This window comes from Chlamydotis macqueenii, chromosome 2, assembly GCF_036417535.1.
Source record: "Chlamydotis macqueenii isolate bChlMac1 chromosome 2, bChlMac1.mat, whole genome shotgun sequence".
In the NCBI taxonomy this organism is placed as follows: Eukaryota; Metazoa; Chordata; class Aves; order Otidiformes; family Otididae; genus Chlamydotis; species Chlamydotis macqueenii.
In genome coordinates, this window is record NC_141557.1 from 3,908 (window position 1) to 21,942 (window position 18,035).

At 73.2% G+C, this 18,035-nt stretch overlaps 1 long non-coding RNA gene across 1 annotated transcript; it reads left to right on the forward strand.

The window, feature by feature from the left end:
- The first annotated feature begins 10,653 nt into the window (after positions 1 to 10,653).
- LOC147601545 (uncharacterized) lies at positions 10,654 to 12,393 on the forward strand. Its single transcript, XR_015257761.1, has 5 exons — positions 10,654 to 10,761; positions 11,649 to 11,709; positions 11,837 to 11,967; positions 12,054 to 12,205; positions 12,284 to 12,393. It is a non-coding gene; the product is annotated as an uncharacterized LOC147601545 (long non-coding RNA).
- The last annotated feature ends 5,642 nt before the right edge of the window (positions 12,394 to 18,035 follow it).

Genomic DNA, 18,035 nt, shown 5'->3' on the forward strand with positions numbered 1-18,035 from the left:
TCCGGGGCGTTTGGGGGGGTTCGGGGGGGTTGGGGGATCCCGGGGGATCGGGGCGTTTGGGGGGTTCGGGGGGTTTGGGGGATCCCGGGGATCTGGGGGATCCCCGGGGGGGGTTGGGGGATCCGGGGGTATTTGGGGGTCCCGTGCTGAGGGGTCTCTCTCTCCAGGGGGGGGCTGCCCCCCGGGCAGGCGCTGGTGCCCTGCGCCAACCGGTGCCCGCGGCGCTGCCGGGACCTGCGGGAGGGGGTCGCCTGCGCCCCCCCCGAGCCCTGCCAGCCCGGCTGCCGCTGCCCCCCCGGTGAGCCCCGCTCCCCCACGCGCGTGTGTGACCCCGACGCGGGGACCCCCACCCTGCATCCCGGCCCCACGCCGCGTGTCCTTGTTCCCCCCCCCCCCCCCCCCGCAGGGACCCTGGAGCAGGACGGGGGCTGCGTGCCCCCCGCGCAGTTGCGAGTGCCGGGACGCGGACGGACACGCGTGGGCGCCGGGCAGCCGCCAGCGCCGGGCTGCCAGAGCTGCGCCTGCAGCCGGGGCGTCCTGCGCTGCGACCCCCGGCCCTGCCCGCCGCCCCCCTGCCAGTGGGGGCCCTGGAGCCGCTGGGCGCCCTGCAGCCTGTCCTGCGGGGATGGCGCCAGGCCGCGTCAGGTGGCACCCGCGCGGGGGGACGCGGGGGGACGCGGGACACGGGGGACACGGGACGTGGGCGCGGGGGATGTGGCGCAGGGGACACAGGACACGGAGGGGACGCGAGGGGAACGTGGGACACGGGGGGACGTGGACATGGGACACGGACAGAGGGCACGGGGGGGACACGGGACATGGGACACAGGGCGTGGGACATGCACACGGGACACGGGGGGACATGGGCCACGGGGAGGGCACAGAACACGGGACACAGGAGGGGACATGGGGGGCACAGGACACGGGACAGGAGATACGGAGGCGTGCGACACGGGGGCACGGGACACGGGGGACACAGGACACGGGGGACATGGGACGTGGGAGGTGACAGAGGACACGAGGGGCACGGGACACGGGGGACACAGGACACGGGGGGCATGGGACGTGGGAGGTGACAGAGGACACGAGGGGCACGGGACACGGGGGACACAGGACACGGGGGGCATGGGACGTGGGAGGTGACAGAGGACACGGGGGGCACGGGACACGGGGGACACAGGACACAGGGGACATGGGACGTGGGAGGTGACAGAGGACACGAGGGGCACGGGACACGGGGGACACAGGACACGGGGGGCATGGGACGTGGGAGGTGACAGAGGACACGGGGGCACGGGACACGGGGGACACAGGACACGGGGGCATGGGACGTGGGAGGTGACAGAGGACACGAGGGGCACGGGACACGGGGGACACAGGACACAGGGGACATGGGACGTGGGAGGTGACAGAGGACACGGGGGGACACGGGACACGGGGGACACAGGACACGGGGGGCATGGGATGTGGGAGGTGACAGAGGACACGGGGGGCACGGGACACGGGGGACACAGGACACGGGGGGCACGGGGACGTGGGAGGTGACAGAGGACATGGGGGGCACGGGACACAGGGGACACAGGACACGGGACATGGTGAGGGACACGGGAGGTGGGATACAGGACACAGCACACGGGACACGGGCTGAGGGGACAGGGGACGGGACACGGGGGGACCTGGGACACGGGGGGGACACGGCACGCGTGGGACTCACAGGACACGCGGGGTGGGGGCCGCTGGCGCCCCCGGGTGCCAGCCGGCCCCCCCGCAGCCGCCCCGCGGCGCCTGTGACCCCCGTGTCTCCCCGTCCCCACGCAGGATCGCGTTCCCCGCGGGGGCGTGCGAGGCCCCGCAGGAGCAGAGCCGGGGCTGCGGGGGGGCGCCCTGCCCCCCCCCGTGCCCCCCCCACGCGCTGGGCGAGCGCTGGCCGGAGGGCGCGTGCCGGGAGTGGTCAGTGCGGGGGGGGGGGGTGGGGGCGGGGGCGGGGCTGCCACTCCCAAAACCCACCCTGTGCGCCCCCCCCCCCCCCCCCCAGCACCTGCACCCCCGAGGGCGCCCAGTGCCGGGACCTGCCCTGCGCCGGTGAGTGACCGGGGGGACGGGGCGCGGGACCCCCCCCCCGCGACCCCTCCCCAAACGCCCCGGACCCCCTCCCCAGCCCCCCTGAAACCCGCCCCGGACCCCCCAAATCCCCGCGGGATCTGCCGCAACCCCCCCCAAATCCCCCGGAACCTCCCCCAGAATCCCTCCCAAATCCCCTGAAACCCCCCGGGACCCCCCCCAAATCCCCCAAAACCCCTGAAATCCCCCCAAACCCCTGGGACCCTGCCCCAGATCCCCCAAAAGCCCCCGAAATGCCCCCAAATCCCCCAGCCCCCCCCGGGACTGCACCCCGAAACTCCCAAAACCCTTCGGGACTTCCAGCAAATTCCCCAAAACCCCCCGGACCCCCCCCCCCCAAATCCCTTGGGACACCCCAAAGCCCCCTGAAACCGCCTGGGATCCCCACTGAAACCCCCCAAATCCGCCTGGGACCCCCCAGGACTCCCCCCAAAACCCCCCAGGAACCCCCCAAACCCCCCAGGAGCCCCTGAAATCCCCTGGGACCCCCCCCAACCCCCTGAAATCCTGCAAAATCCCACCCCAAATCCCCTGGGACTCCCTCAAATCCCCCAAAAGCCCCCCGGGCCCCCCCGGGTGGGCGCGGGACAGGCGGGTGGGTGTCACATCTCCCCCACCCCTGGCCGGGGGGCTCCCCCCGGGCCCCCCCCCCGCTCCCACCGGCCCACGCCCACAGCTGGTGGTGGGGGTCTGCTGCGCACCGCAGCGTGGCGGGACGGGGGTCTCAGGGTGGGGGGGTCTCCCTGTCACCCCACCCCCCCCGCAGACACCTGCCCCTGGAGCCCCTGGAGCCCCTGGACCCCCTGCTCGTGCCAGGCCCCCCGGGGGCACCGCCACCGCCACCGCCGCGGCCCCCCCGGCTGCGCCGGCCTGCAGGCCCAGAGCCGCCCCTGCGACCTCTCGGGGTGCTCCGGTGAGACCCCCACCCCCCCAAACCCCGCACACCCCCATGGGGCAGGGGCTGCGGCCTGACCACCGCCCCCCGCCCCCCCCAGAGGCCAGCTGCGCCCCCCCATTCCGGTACCGGCCCTGCGGCCCCCCCTGCGCCCAGCTCTGCGCCAGCCGCCTGCACCCCGAAATCTGCCCGCGCCCCCCGCCCTGCCAGCCCGGCTGCGCCTGCCCCCAGGCAAGAGGGGCTGGGGGTGGGGGGGGTGTGTGGGGCTGAGCCCCCCAAGCGCGGGTCCGAGCCCCCCGTCGCGCAGGGGCTGCTGGAGCAGGGGGGGGCGTGCGTGCCCCCCGCGCAGTGCGGCTGCCTGCGCCCCGCCGGCGACGGAGACCCCCGGCCCCTGGCCGCCGGAGAGACCCTGCTGCTGGGCTGCAGGCACTGGTGAGGGGCTGCCCCACACCTGGGGGGCTGCGGGGCGGGGGGGGGCTGCCCCACACCTGGGGGCTGCTGGGCTGCAGGCACTGGTGAGGGGCTGCCCCACACCTGGGGGGCTGCGGGGCGGGGGGGGGCTGCCCCACACCTGGGGGGCTGCTGGGCTGCAGGCACTGGTGAGGGGCTGCCCCACACCTGGGGGGCTGCTGGGCTGCAGGCACTGGTGAGGGGCTGCCCCACACCTGGGGGGCTGCTGGGCTGCAGGCACTGGTGAGGGGCTGCCCCACACCTGGGGGGTTGGCAGGGTGGGGGGCTGTGTGGGGCTGCCCCACACCTGGGGGGCTGCGGGGCGGGGGGGGGCTGCCCCACACCTCGGGGGCTGCTGGGCTGCAGGCACTGGTGAGGGGCTGCCCCACACCTGGGGGGTTGGCAGGGTGGGGGGCTGTGTGGGGCTGCCCCACACCTGGGGGGCTGCGGGGCGGGGGGGGGCTGCCCCACACCTCGGGGGCTGCTGGGCTGCAGGCACTGGTAAGGGGCTGCCCCACACCTGGGGGGCTGCGGGGCGGGGGGGGGGCTGCCCCACACCTGGGGGGCTGCTGGGCTGCAGGCACTGGTGAGGGGCTGCCCCACACCTGGGGGGCTGCGGGGCGGGGGGGGGCTGCCCCACACCTGGGGGGCTGCTGGGCTGCAGGCACTGGTGAGGGGCTGCCCCACACCTGGGGGGCTGCGGGGCGGGGGGGGGCTGCCCCACACCTGGGGGGCTGCTGGGCTGCAGGCACTGGTGAGGGGCTGCCCCACACCTGGGGGGCTGGGGGGCGGGGGGCTGTGTGGGGCTGACCCCCCCCCCCCCCCCCCAGCGTGTGCGAGAACGGGACCCTGCGCTGCAGCGACGCCGCCTGCGCGGGTGAGCGCGGCCCCCCCGCCCCACGCAGCCCCCCGCCCACGGCCCCACGGCGCTGGGGGGCTGCCCCCCTCCCCGCCCCACGCCCCCGCAGCGGCTCCCTGTGCCCCCCAGGCCGGCTGCCCCTCAGCCCCTGGGCGGAGTGGGGGCCCTGCGGCGCCTGCGAGCCCCCGCCCACGCCGGACCCCCGCGCCACCACCCCACGCGTGGGCGGTCGGGGCGCGGGGGCGGTGCAGCGGCGGTACCGCGCGTGCCTGGACCCCCAGAGCGGGCTGGCCTGGGGGGGCGGGGGGGCCGCGTGCCAGGCCCCCCTGCGCCAGGAGCGCCCGTGCCCGGACCCCCGCCCCTGCCAAGGTACGGGGGGGGGCGCGCGTGGGGGGGCGGCGATGTCACCCGCGTCACCCGTGTCACCCGTGTCACCGCCCACCCGCCCCACGCAGACCCAGAGCCCTGCGTCTGGGGGCCCTGGGGGCCCTGGGGGCCGTGCCGGGACCCCTGCGGGGGGGGGTTCCGCCTGCGCCACCGCCGGCCGTGCCGGGACCCCCGCACCCAGACCCAGAGCTGCGCCGCCGCCTGCCCGGGTGAGCCCCCGTCGCGCCCCGGGACCCCCGCGCGGGGAGGGCTGGGGTGGGCGTCGCGCCCCCCGCCCCGCCCTGACGCCCCGCCCCGCGCCCAGGGGAGGCGTGCGAGGAGCGCGGCCGCGTTTTCGACGCCTCCTGCGCCAACGCCTGCCCCCGCGCCTGCGCCGACCGCTGGCCCCACGTCGAGTGTCTGCAGGGGCCCTGCCAGCCGGGTGCGTGCCCCCCGCCCCACGGCGCAGCCCACCGCCCCGTAGCGTGGTCCTCTGCCCCATAGCATGGTCCACTGCCCCATAGCACAGCTCTGCCCCACGGCACGGCCCCCCGCCCCGTAGCGTGGCCCCCCCCCCCGTAGCGTGGCCCTCTGCCCCATAGCATGGTCCACTGCCCCACAGCACAGCTCTGCCCCACAGCATGGCCCACCACCCCATAGTGTGGTCCACCACCCCATAGTGTGGCCCCCCGCCCCATAGCATGGTCCACTGCCCCATAGCACAGCTCTGCCCCACGGCACGGCCCCCCGCCCCGTAGCGTGGCCCCCCGCCCCATAGTGTGGCCCCCCGCCCCATAGCACGGCCCCCTGCCCCATAGCACAGCCCCCTGCTCCCTAGCACAGTTCCCTGCCCCCTAGCATGGTCCTCTGCCCCATAGCACAGCCCTCTGCCCCCTAGCATGGTTCCCTGCCCCATAGCATGGTCCTCTGCCCCATAGCACAGCCCCTCACCCCATGGTGTGGCGCCTTGCCCCATAGGACACCCTTGCCCCGTAGCAGAGCCCACCACCCCATAGCACGGCTCGTTGCCCCATAGCATGGCTTTCTGCCCTATAGCACAATCTTCTGCCCCATAGCATGGCCCCCCACGCCATAGCACGGCAGCCCCCTACCCTATACCCAAGCCCCCCGCCCCATAGCACGGTCCCCTGCTGCATAGCACAGCCCCCCGCCCCATAGCACGACCCCCACCCCAAAGCACAGCCCCCCGCCCCATAGCACAACCCCTGCCCCACGGCGCCGGCCATACCCTGGCACACCAGTGCACCCACACTCCACGCTGTGCCCCCCCCCGCCCCCATCCCCATGCGCCGGGGTCCCGGAAGCGCCTGCAGCACCCATGGGTGCACCCCTCCCTCCCCCCGCCCCGCAGGGTGCCGGTGCCCCCCGGGGCAGCTGCTGCAGGACGGGGCCTGCGTGCCCGCGGGCGAGTGCCGCTGCGGGCTGCCCAGCGCCAACGGCAGCCGGGAGCTGCGGCCGGGGCAGGCGGCGCGGCTGAGCTGCCACAACTGGTGGGTGCCACGGCGGGCGCGGGGCGGGCGCGGGCGCGGCGGGACGCTGACGGCGGCGACGCGCCCGCCGCAGCACCTGCGCCAACGGGACGCTGGGCTGCCCCGCGACGGCCTGTCCCGCGTACGGGCCCTGGGCCCCCTGGAGCCCCTGCTCGCGCCCCTGCGGCGGCGGCCGCACCGCGCGGCACCGCGGCTGCCAGCGCAGCGACGGCGGGGAGCCCTGCGCGGCCGCCCGCGCCTGGGACACGGCCGGGTGCAACACGCAGCCCTGCCCCGGTGAGGGCCCCCGCGGGGCGCGGGGTGATGGGAGTGGTGGTGGGGTGGTGGGATGGATGGTGGGACGGTGGGATGGTTGATGGTTGGTGGGATGGACGGTGGGATGATGGGACGGTGGGATGGACGGTGGGATGGACGGTGGGATGGTGGGATGGACGGTGGGATGGACGGTGGGATGGTGGGATGGACGGTGGGATGGTGGGATGGACGGTGGGATGGACGGTGGGATGGATGGTGGGATGGACGGTGGGATGGTGGGATGGACGGTGGGATGGACGGTGGGATGGTGGGATGGACGGTGGGATGGTGGGATGGACGGTGGGATGGACGGTGGGATGGATGGTGGGATGGACGGTGGGATGGACGGTGGGATGGTGGGATGGACGGTGGGATGGACGGTGGGATGGATGGTGGGATGGACGGTGGGATGGTTGGTGGGATTGTGGGATGGATGGTGGGATGGTGGGATGGATGGTGGGATGGACGGTGGGATGGTGGGATGGACGGTGGGATGGACGGTGGGATGGATGGTGGGATGGACGGTGGGATGGACGGTGGGATGGTGGGATGGACGGTGGGATGGACGGTGGGATGGTTGGTGGGATTGTGGGATGGATGGTGGGATGGTGGGATGGATGGTGGGATGGACGGTGGGATGGTGGGATGGACGGTGGGATGGATGGTGGGGATGGACGGTGGGATGGACGGTGGGATGGACGGTGGGATGGATGGTGGGATGGATGGTGGGATGGACGGTGGGATGGTGGGATGGATGGTGGGATGGACGGTGGGATGGTGGGATGGACGGTGGGATGGTGGGATGGTGGGATGGATGGTGGGATGGTGGGATGGTTGGTGGGATGGTGGGACAACAGAATGGGTAGTGGGATGGTGGGGTGGTGGGACAGTGGGACAATGGGACACTGGAGTGGTGGGACGGTGGAGTAACAGGATGGTGGGATGGTGAGGTGGGTGGTAGGTTGGATAATGACGTGGTGAGGTGGTGGGACAATGGGATAGTGGGACAACGGGACGGTGGGACAGTGGGATGGTGGAATGACAAGATGGTGGGATGCTGGAACGGTGGGATGATGGGACAGTGGGACAGCAGGCCAATAGGGTGGTGGGATGGATGGTGGGATGGTGGAGCGGGGGGACAGCGCGACGGTAGGATGGTGGGACAATGGGAAGGTGGGACGGTGCAATGGATGGTGGGACAGTGGGATGGGGGGTGGCGGGACATTGGTGGGGTGGTGGGACAATGGGACAGCGGGACAGTGGGATGATGGGAAGGTGGGATGGCGTGATGGTGGGGTGGTGGGACGGACGGTGGGACGGTGGGATGATGGGAAGGTGGGACGGTGTGATGGTGGGGTGGTGGGACAATGGGACAGCGGGACGGTGGGATGATGGGAAGGTGGGACGGTGTGATGGTGGGGTGGTGGGACAATGGGACAGCGGGACAGTGGGATGATGGGAAGGTGGGATGGTGTGATGGTGGGGTGGTGGGACGGACGGTGGGACGGTGGGATGATGGGAAGGTGGGATGGTGTGATGGTGGGGTGGTGGGACAATGGGACAGCGGGACGGTGGGATGATGGGAAGGTGGGACGGTGTGATGGTGGGGTGGTGGGACAATGGGACAGCGGGACAGTGGGATGATGGGAAGGTGGGATGGTGTGATGGTGGGGTGGTGGGACGGACGGTGGGACGGTGGGATGATGGGAAGGTGGGATGGTGTGATGGTGGGGTGGTGGGACAATGGGACAGCGGGACGGTGGGATGATGGGAAGGTGGGATGGCGTGATGGTGGGGTGGTGGGACGGACGGTGGGACGGTGGGATGATGGGAAGGTGGGACGGTGTGATGGTGGGGTGGTGGGACGGACGGTGGGACGGTGGGACAACGCGATAGCGGGATGGGGGGATGGTGGGGTGGGGGGCCAAGGGGGCGGTGGGACAGCGGTGTGGCGGGTGGGCGCTGGCGCAGCGCTGACCCCGCGCCCCGCAGGCCTGTGCCCCCGTGGGCCCCTGGTCGCCGTGGAGCCCCTGCAGCGCCAGCTGCGGCGGGGGGGGGGGCCCAGCGCCGCCGGGAGCGGCTGCCGGAGCCGGGGGGCCGCCGCGCCCCCTGCCCCCTCGAGCCCCCGCTGCTGCTGCTGCGCCCCTGCGCCGCCCGCAACTGCTCGCCCGGTACGGGGGGCTCGGCCGCGGCGGGGCCGGGGCGGGGCGGGTGGGGGTCCCGCGCCGCAGCCGCCCCCTCCCGCCCCGCAGGGTGCCCCCCCGGGCAGGAGTTCGGGCGCTGCGCCAACGCGTGCCCCCGCGCCTGCGCCCACCTCTGGCCCCACGTCGAGTGCCTGCGGGGACCCTGCCAGCCCGGCTGCGCCTGCCCCCGCCCGCAGGTACCCCCGGGACCCCCGCGCCCCTGGCGCTCTGGGACCCCCAGGCCCCGCTGCCGCCGCGCGACCCCCTGACGCCCTGGGACCCCCTGACACCCAGGGACCCCACTGCCACCACGGGACCCCCTGACACCTCGGGACCCCCCTGACACCTCGGGACCCCCTGACGCCCTGGGACCCCCTGACACCCAGGGACCCCACTGCCACCACGGGACCCCCTGACACCCTGGGACCCCCCTGACACCTCGGGACCCCCCTGACACCTCGGGACCCCCTGACACCCTGGGACCCCCTGACACCCTGGGACCCCCCTGACACCTCGGGACCCCCTGACACCCTGGGACCCCCCTGACACCTCGGGACTCTCTGACACCACGGGACCCCCCTGACACCCTGGGACCCCCCTGACACCTCGGGACCCCCTGACACCCTGGGACCCCACTGCCGCCATGGGACCCCCTGACACCACGGGACCCCCAGAACCCGCTGCCACCCTGGGACCCTGCTGCTGTCCTGCGACCCCTGGACCCCACACTGACACCCACCACACCCCCCTGCCACCCCAGGGACCCCCGGGACCCCGCTGCCACCCCCGGGAGATGCCTGACGGCCGGGGGTCCCAGGGGGTCCTGGCGCAGGGTGGGGGCCGGGTGAGGATGCGGGGGGTCCCCCGGTCACCTCTGGGCGCCCCCAGGTGCTGCAGGACGGGGCCTGCGTGCCCCCCGAGCTGTGCCGCTGCCAAGCGCCCCCCGCCCCGCCCGCGGCGCCCACAACGGCTCGCGGGAGCAGCGGGAGCACGCGCCCGGCACGCGCCTGCGCCACGGCTGCCGCAGCTGGTGGGTGCCCCCCGCGCCGGGCGGGCGGGCGCGTGGCCGGGTGGGCGCTGATCCCCCCGCTCTCGGCAGTGTCTGCGTCCGCGGCGCCTTCAACTGCTCGCGGGAGGAGTGTGACGGTGAGAGCCACCCCCCCAACCTGTGCCCCCCTCCCTGTGCGCCCATCTGCGCCCGTCCCCGCGCTCCCGGCCACGCGCGTCCCGTGGTCGCCCTGCTCCCCCTGCTCGGGCTGTCCCGCTGCGGCCGTGCCTTGACGCGGGGCGGCATGCCCGGGCCCCCCCCGTGTGCCGCGTCCCCTGCCCCCTCCCCAACACCAGCCCATGTGGCCGGGGTGCGGCTGGGGCAGCAACGCAGTTGACGCTGTTGATGCCATTGACGTGGTTGACACCGTTGACGCGGTTGATGCCATTGGCGTGGTTGACGCCATTGATGGCATTGACGCGGTTGATGTGGTTAACACCGTTGACACCATTGATGTGGTTGACGCCATTGGCGCGGTTGACGCCATTGACGCCGTTGACGCAGTTGGCGCCATTGGCGTGGTTGACGCCTTTGATGCCATTGACACGGTTGACGTGGTTGGCGCCATTGGCGTGGTTGACGCCGTTGACGCCGTTGATGCCATTGACGCGGTTGACGCCGGCCGCGTGCCGCACACAGCCTGTCCCGAGGGCGGAGCGCTGGCGGGACGCGGAGGCGCAGGGCGACTGCGAGCGGAGCTGCCGTGACCTTTTCGGCGAGGGGGCGCGGAACTGCAGCGGCCCCCCGGCCCCCGGCTGCGCCTGCCAGCCCGGCCGCTACCGCGACGCCGCCGGCCGCTGCGTGCCCCCCGCGCTCTGCGAGTGCTGGCACGGCGGGCGGCCCCGCCAGGTGAGGGGCGCGGGGTGGGAGGGGGGTGCCGGGGGTCGGGGGGGGCCCCGCCGCGCCCACCCCAGCCCCGTGTCCCCCCCCCCAGGCCGGCAAGCCGGTGGCAGGAGCAGTGCCGGGCGTGCCGCTGCGCCCACGGGAGGGTGGTCTGCGCCCCCACGGGCTGCCCCCCGCTCGCCTGCCCCGAGGTGTGGGGAGTGGGTGGGGGGGCGCGTGGGGAGGGGCCACTCGTGGGGAGGGGGGGCGTGTGTGGGGTGGAGGCAGAGGCACGCGTGGGGAGGGGGCTGTGGGGGGGAGGGGACGGGTGGGCAGAGGACACGCGTGGGCAGGAGGCTCTCGTGGGGGAGGGAGGCTTGGGGGGTGGGGACATGCGTGGGGAGGGGGCACCCGTGGGGAGGAAACACTCGTGGGGAGGGGACACGTGGGTGGGGGACGCGTGTGGGTAGGGGGGCTCTGGTGGGCAGGGACATGCGTGGGGAGGGGCCACTGCTGGGGAGGGGACACGCGTGGGTGGGGTGCACGTGTGGGGATGGGGTCACCTGTGGAGAAGGGGTGCTTGTGGGGGGGCACGTGAGGGAAACACTCGTGGGCAGGGGGTGCTGGTGGGGAGAAGACACGCTGTGGCAGGGGGGTCTTTTGTGTGGGGGGCACGTGTGGGGAGGGGGCTGGTGGATATGAAGCACCGGTGGGGAAGGGGCACGCGCGGGCGGGGGCGCGCGTGGGTGGAGGCTCTGGAGGGCGGGGGACAAGCGTGGGGGGGGGGCGCTGGTGGGCGGGGACAAGCGTGGGCGGGGCTTCTCGTGGGGAGGGGGCACTGGTGGGCGGGGGTTCTCGTCGGGAGGGGACGCGCGTGGCCGGGGGTTCTCGTGGGGAGGGGACGCGTGTGGGTGGGGGGACACGCGTGGGCAGAGCTCTGGTGGGCGGGTCTCGCGTGGGTGGGGTCTCGTGGGCGGAGGACAGGCGCGGGCAGAGGCACTGTGGGGAGGGGACAGGTGTGGGGAGGGGGGCACCGGTGGGGCGGTGTCCCGCGTGGGCGGGTCCCGCGTGGGCGGGGGCTGAGGCGCGGTGCCGGCAGGGCGCGGTGAAGGTGCGGGAGCCGGGGGGCTGCTGCCCCGTCTGCCGCGAGGAGTGGCCGGGTAAGGGCCCCGCGCCCCCCACGGCGGGACCCCCGCCCCGGGACCCCGCGGCCTCGCGCCTCCCTCGGCGCAGGCGTCGAGGCCTCGAGGCGTCACCGCGTGCTCACGGCGCCGCCGCCGCCCGCAGAGGAGCCGCCCGGCGCCTGCCGCCGCCTCACCGAGCTGCGCGCCGTGGCCAAGGGGCCCTGCCGCCTGCCCGCCGTCGAGGTGGCCTACTGCGCCGGCCGCTGCCGCTCCGGCACCGCCGTCAGCCCCGAGGTCAGCGCGGGGTGACGCGGGGCCCGCGCCGCGCCGGGGAGGCCGCGCGCGACAGTGCGCGCGCGCTGACGGGCGGCCCCGCGCAGGAGCCGTACCTGCGCAGCGCGTGCGAGTGCTGCGGTTACCGCCTGGACCCCCGCGAGCCCGTGCGCGTGCTGCGTCTGCCCTGCCCCGACGGCCGCGCCCCGGCGCCTGCTGCTGCCCGTCATCCGCAGCTGCCAGTGCAGCCCCTGCCGCGGTGGGTGCGGGTCGGGGCGGGGGGCGGCCCCCCGAGCCCCCCGAGCCCCCCGCGCGCATCCTCACGCCCTCTCCGCAGGCGGGGATCCCTCCCGGCGCTGAGGACCCCGCGGCGGCGCTGGGACCCCCCCGGACGGTCGGGTGCTCCGGGCCCCCGTCCCGCTGCGCAATAAAGCTGAGGGAGCGACCCCCGCCTCTGGCACTGGGCTGGCGCACTGGGGGGACTGGGGAGGGACTGGGAGGGCTCAGGCGTCTTGGGGAGGGACCAGGAGCCAGGGAGATGGCAGGGGGAGCAGAGAGGGACTGGGGGGGAACTGGGGAGGGATGGGGGGGACTGGGGAGGGACCAGGGGGAGTGGGGAGATGTCAGGAGGGACCACAGAGGGTTTGGGAGGGACTGGGGGAAACTGGGAGGGGACCAGGGGGGATCAGGGAGATGTTGGGGCAACTGGGGGGAACTGGGGAGGGACTGGAGGAACCAGGAAGGGCTCAGGGGGTCTTGGGGAGGGACTGGGGGAGACCAGGCGGGATGGAGAATGGCATAAGGGGGACCAGGAGGGACTGGGGGGGAACTGGGAGGGACTGGGGGGACCAGGCGGGCTGGAGAATGGCATAAGGGGGACCAGGAGGGACTGGGGGGAACTGGGAGGGACTGGGAGGGACCAGGCGGGCTGGAGAATGGCATAAGGGGGACCAGGAGGGACTGGGGGGAACTGGGGAGGGACTGGGAGGGACCAGGCGGGATGGAGAATGGCATAAGGGGGACCAGTGAGGGACTGGGGGGAACTGGGGAGGGATGGGGGGACTGGGGAGGACTGGGGGGGCTGGGAGGGCTCAGGGGGTCTTGGGGAGGGACTGGGGGGGATTGGGGAGATGTCAGGGGGGGGATCAGGGAGGGATTGGGGGACTGGGGAGGGACTGGGAGGGGACCGGGGGGGACTGGGGAGATGTCAGGGGAGATCAGGGGGAATGGAGAAGGGCTTGGGGGGGACTAGAGAGGGACTGGGGGGAACTGGGGCGGGACTGGGGAGTGATTGGGGGAACTGGGGAGTACTGGGGGAGCAGGGAGGAACTGGGGGGACGGGGTGGGGGGACACTGGGAGGAATGGGGGGGGCTCGGGGCAGACCGAGAGGGTCCAGGGGAACTGGGACAGATGGGGAAGGGCTTGGGGGTGCTGGGGAGAGCTCGGGGGACCAGGAGGGACTGGGGGGGACTGGGGAGAGCTCGGGCGGACAGGAGGGACTGGGAGGACTGGGGAGAGCTCGGGGGGACCAGGAGGGACTGGGGGGGACTGGGGAGAGCTCGGGCGGACCAGGAGGGACTGGGAGGACTGGGGAGAGCTCGGGGGACCAGGAGGGACTGGGGGGGGACTGGGAGAGCTCGGGGGGACCAGGAGGGACTGGGGGGGGACTGGGGAGAGCTCGGCGGACCAGGAGGGACTGGGGGGGACTGGGGAGAGCTCGGGCAGACCAGGAGGGACTGGGGGGGACTGGGGGAGAGCTCGGGCGGACCAGGAGGGACTGGGGGGGGACTGGGGAGAGCTCAGGGGGACCAGGAGGGACTGGGGGGGACTGGGGAGAGCTCGGGCAGACCAGGAGGGACTGGGGGGGACTGGGGATGGCGGGGGGACCAGGAGGGACTGGGGGGGACTGGGGATGGCGGGGGGACCAGGAGGGACTGGGGGGGACGGGGGGATGGCGGGGGGGACCAGGAGGGACTGGGGGGTGCTGGGGAGAGCTCGAGCGGACCAGGAGGGACTGGGGGGGACTGGGGGAGAGCTCGGGCGGACCAGGAGGGACTGGGGGGTGCTGGGGAGAGCTCGGGGGGGACCAGGAGGGACTGGGGGGGACTGGGGAGAGCTCGGGCGGACCAGGAGGGACTGGGGGGTGCTGGGGAGAGCTCGGGGGAACCAGGAGGGACTGGGAGGACTGGGGAGAGCTCGGGGGGACCAGGAGGGACTGGGGGGTGCTGGGGAGAGCTCGGGGGGGACCAGGAGGGACTGGGAGGACTGGGGATGGCGGGGGGGAGCGGGGGGGACCAGGGAGGGGCCGTGGGGCCGAGGGGCTGCGGCAGCCCCCGCCCCGGTGCCTCTGAAGAGCGGCCGGAGCCCCGGCCGGGGGGCTGCCCCCGCGCCCCGCCGCCTCCCCGGCGCCTCGCCCGTCCCGTCCGGCCCGGGACCGCGGATCCGCGGGGGCGCGGGGCGGGGGCGCGCGGCTGCGGTGCCGTTAAACCCCTCGTTCCGCCGCACGCGGTTACGGTTACGGCGGGGGGGGGGGGGGGGGGGGGGGGGGCGCAGGGTGGCGGGGGCCGGCGGGCGGCGTCGCTCGCGCCCCCCCGCAGCCGGGCACCGGGCACGGCGGGACGGGCGGAGGGAGGCCGCGGGGTCGGGGTTTCGGTGCTGGAGAGGAGAAGGGGGCGCGGGGCTCGGGGGCGGCCGGGCGGTGGGCGGTGGGGGCACCGGCCCAGGGTGCCCAGAGAGGGCTGGATGCCCCATCCCTGGAAACATCCCAGGCCAGGCTGGCCGGGGCTCTGAGCAACCGGATCCGGTTGGAGATGTCCCTGCTCCGGGCAGGGGGTCGGGCTGGGTGGCCGTTACCGGTCCCGTCCCCCCCCGCAGCCGGACACGGGGCTCGGCGCCGCCCCACGGCCCCGCTCTCCCGCCCCGCCCCGCCCCGCCCCGCCCAGGCCCGGCTCCGCCGTTGCTATGACAACGAGAAGGCGCGGGCTCGTCATCCCCGCCCCATATCGCGTGAGGTCACACCAGCCTCCTCCAATCAGCGTCCAGCTCCTTTCTGTGCCCGGCCAATGGGAGCGAACATGCCCGCCCCACCCTTCTGCTGGAGGCGGTGCCGCAACTGCCCGTCGTGATTGGCTTGCGCGCCGCCCCGCGCGCCAATAAGAAGGCGGGGCAAGCGGCGGCGGACCAATGGCGAGGGGAGATGGGCCGGCCCGCCCCGCACAGGGCTGGCAGCGCGTGGCGGCCGGCGCCCCGCCGGATTGGCTGCTGCCCGGGCTGAGGGGCGGGGCGTGGCGGCGCCGGGGGAAGATGGCGGCCCGGCGGGAGCGGCGATGGGGATGCAGGGCCGGTGCGCGCTCCCTCCCGCAGCCGTGGGCCGGGCCGGGGTGCGCGGGGGCGGGGAGCAGGGCGGCGGCTGCTCTCCGGGAGAAGCCCGGCGGTGCCCGCTTTTCCTGCCCTGGCAGCGCAGAGCGGTGATACCGGGGGAAATGACGCCCCCCGCGCCGCCGCGCTGATGGCCTCCGCCGGGCCCTGCGCCTGCTGCGCGGAGCGGGTGGCGAGCGGGCTCCCAGAAGCTGCCCGGTTCCCCCCGCGCCCGTTACGGGGGAGCGGGCTCCCAGCGGGGCTGCGCTGGCAGAAGCTGCCCGGTTCCCCCCGCGCCTGTTACGGGGAAGCGGGCTCCGCTGGCAGAAGCTGCCCGGTTCCCCCCGCACCTGTTCCGAGGGAGCGGGCTCCGCAGCGGGGCTCCGCTGGCAGAAGCTGCCCGGTTCCCCCCGCGCCCGTTACGGGGGAGCGGGCTCCCAGCGGGGCTGCGCTGGCAGAAGCTGCCCGGTTCCCCCCGCACCTGTTCCGAGGGAGCGGGCTCCGCAGCGGGGCTCCGCTGGCAGAAGCTGCCCGGTTCCCCCGTACCTGTTCCGGGGGAGCGGGCTCCGCAGCGGGGCTGCGCTGGCAGAAGCTGCCCGGTTCCCCCGTACCTGTTCCGGGGGAGCGGGCTCCGCAGCGGGGCTGCGCTGGCAGAAGCTGCCCGGTTCCCCCCGCACCTGTTCCGAGGGAGCGGGCTCCGCAGCGGGGCTGCGCGGGCAGAAGCTGCCCGGTTCCCCCCGTACCTGTTCCGAGGGAGCGGGCTCCGCAGCGGGGCTCCGCGGGCAGAAGCTGCCCGGTTCCCCCCGCGCCCGTTACGGGGGAGCGGGCTCCGCAGCGGGGCTCCGCTGGCAGAAGCTGCCCGGTTCCCCCCGCGCCCGTGACCGGAATGGCTCACGAACCGTAAGCGCTCCCAGAGCGTTGGCTCTGGGCCGCGTTTCTCTCCCGAAGCGCCCCCGCTGCGCTCCGCAGCGCCTTTCCCTCCCCGCGTTCTCCCTGCGCCTGTGCGCCCTGCTCGTTTCTCTCACGCCCTTTTCCAACGGTTCCGTGCGGTTTTCCCCTCTTTTCAGCGCGTCCGTCCCGCCATCTCCTCTCCGGCCGCCGCAGCCGCCGCCGTGGGGGACCCCGCGTGCAGAGCCCACCTAGGAACTCAGCCCTTCGTTTTGGGGAAGCTATTTGCTTTGTTGTGGAGCGCGGGAGGATTCCCCGCGGACACGCGGATCAGTCAGGTGCGTACGCGTGCACAGCAGAAGTTCATCGCACCTAAATCTGCGCCGCGGGGCTCCGTGAAGCTGATCTTGGCGATTTTTGCCTCTCAGATTCCACGCTGCCGCTTTGGAGCAGGGGAGCCGCGTGCGGCGAAAGGGGCCCCGGCTCCTGCTCTCCGTCGGCCGCGGTGAGCTGCGCGGCGGCAGCGAAGTTCAGCGCTGTGTTTCGCTTCTCCGTGACCTTCTGTCCTCCGGAAATGACATATTTTTGAAGTTCAGACCCAAAACGTGTTTTCTTGAGAGGTTCAGGCCCATGTAACGCTGAAGTTGATTAGAAACCCTTTAAACCCCGCTCCCGGCGCGTTACTTGTTTGTGACTTGTTCCTGTTTCCCGTTTTACCAGGGTTTGTTGCGGCTCGTTTGAAGTGGAGCCCTTCGAAGTGAGAAGAGACGGGCGTCTGCTGAAAGAAGCCATTCCCAAAAAATGGATTTGGGGCGCAGACGGGAGCTGGCGCGCTGGCACGCCTCGCAGCGTCCGTGCTGGGCTTGGTAATAAAGCTCCGACGAGTCCGGAATCCCGGGCGCTCGAGGGGTGCTGGAGGCTGGTGGTTGGGGAAATGAAAGCCGTCTTGGTGCTTTTTCTGCTCAAATCCTAATTTGGGCCAAAATCTGGGGGAGAAAACCCGCTCTTTGTTGGAAAGGCGGTCCTGCTCCGCGGGATTCGCTGCCTGCAGAGCTGTGTTTGCACGCGGCCGTGCTCGCGTTGGGGATAATTCCCCTCGGAGGCGCTCGGCCGTGCTCGCGTTGGGAATAATTCCCCTCGGAGGCGCTGGGGTGAGCCGGCGGCCGCGCGGCGCCCTTCTCCCCCCCGTGCTCTGTTCGGATCGCGGTGCCGGGCGGCAGTTCCGGGGAAAAGAGGAGCCGCGTTCCCACTGAGGCCGCGTATCGGCGGTCACCACGCAGGTATTTATTTTTTTATGACTGATTTTTGACCCAGTCTTTACAGAAAGTAACTTTTTCCAGTGAGTCACGTTATTTTTCGTCACGTGAGGGGGTCTCTGACGGTGCCCCGCTAATCCCCGTGCCGAAACGCGGAGCAGAGGAGGGCGGAAAAGGTTTGGATACGCGAGCTCAGGCGCCGCCGTTTCCGTTTGAAACTACCTGGAATGATGAGACAGCGCAGGAATAATGAGCCAGTGCAGTTCCACCTTTTTTTTTTTTTTTAATTCTTTACATGCTTTCTGTTTTTTACAGTGGAGGAGCCAGCGTCTGCCGGCAGCTGCCTCTATTTATTTATTTATTTTTCCAGCTCCGATGCGTTAAACAGTTTGTGCTGCGCGTCGCGCGAGGAGGGATTAGCGGGGAAAGGCCGCGCGCGCCGCAGCGTACAGCGCCGACGGCCCAGTCGCCTTTTTGCGGCTACGATCGGCTCGAGCCCTTCCGCTTGCCAACGCTTCTCAAGCTCCTGGGTGTGATTTCCGGAATGTTTTAAAGATGGGGAGCCGAACACAGCTGAGCCGCTTCCC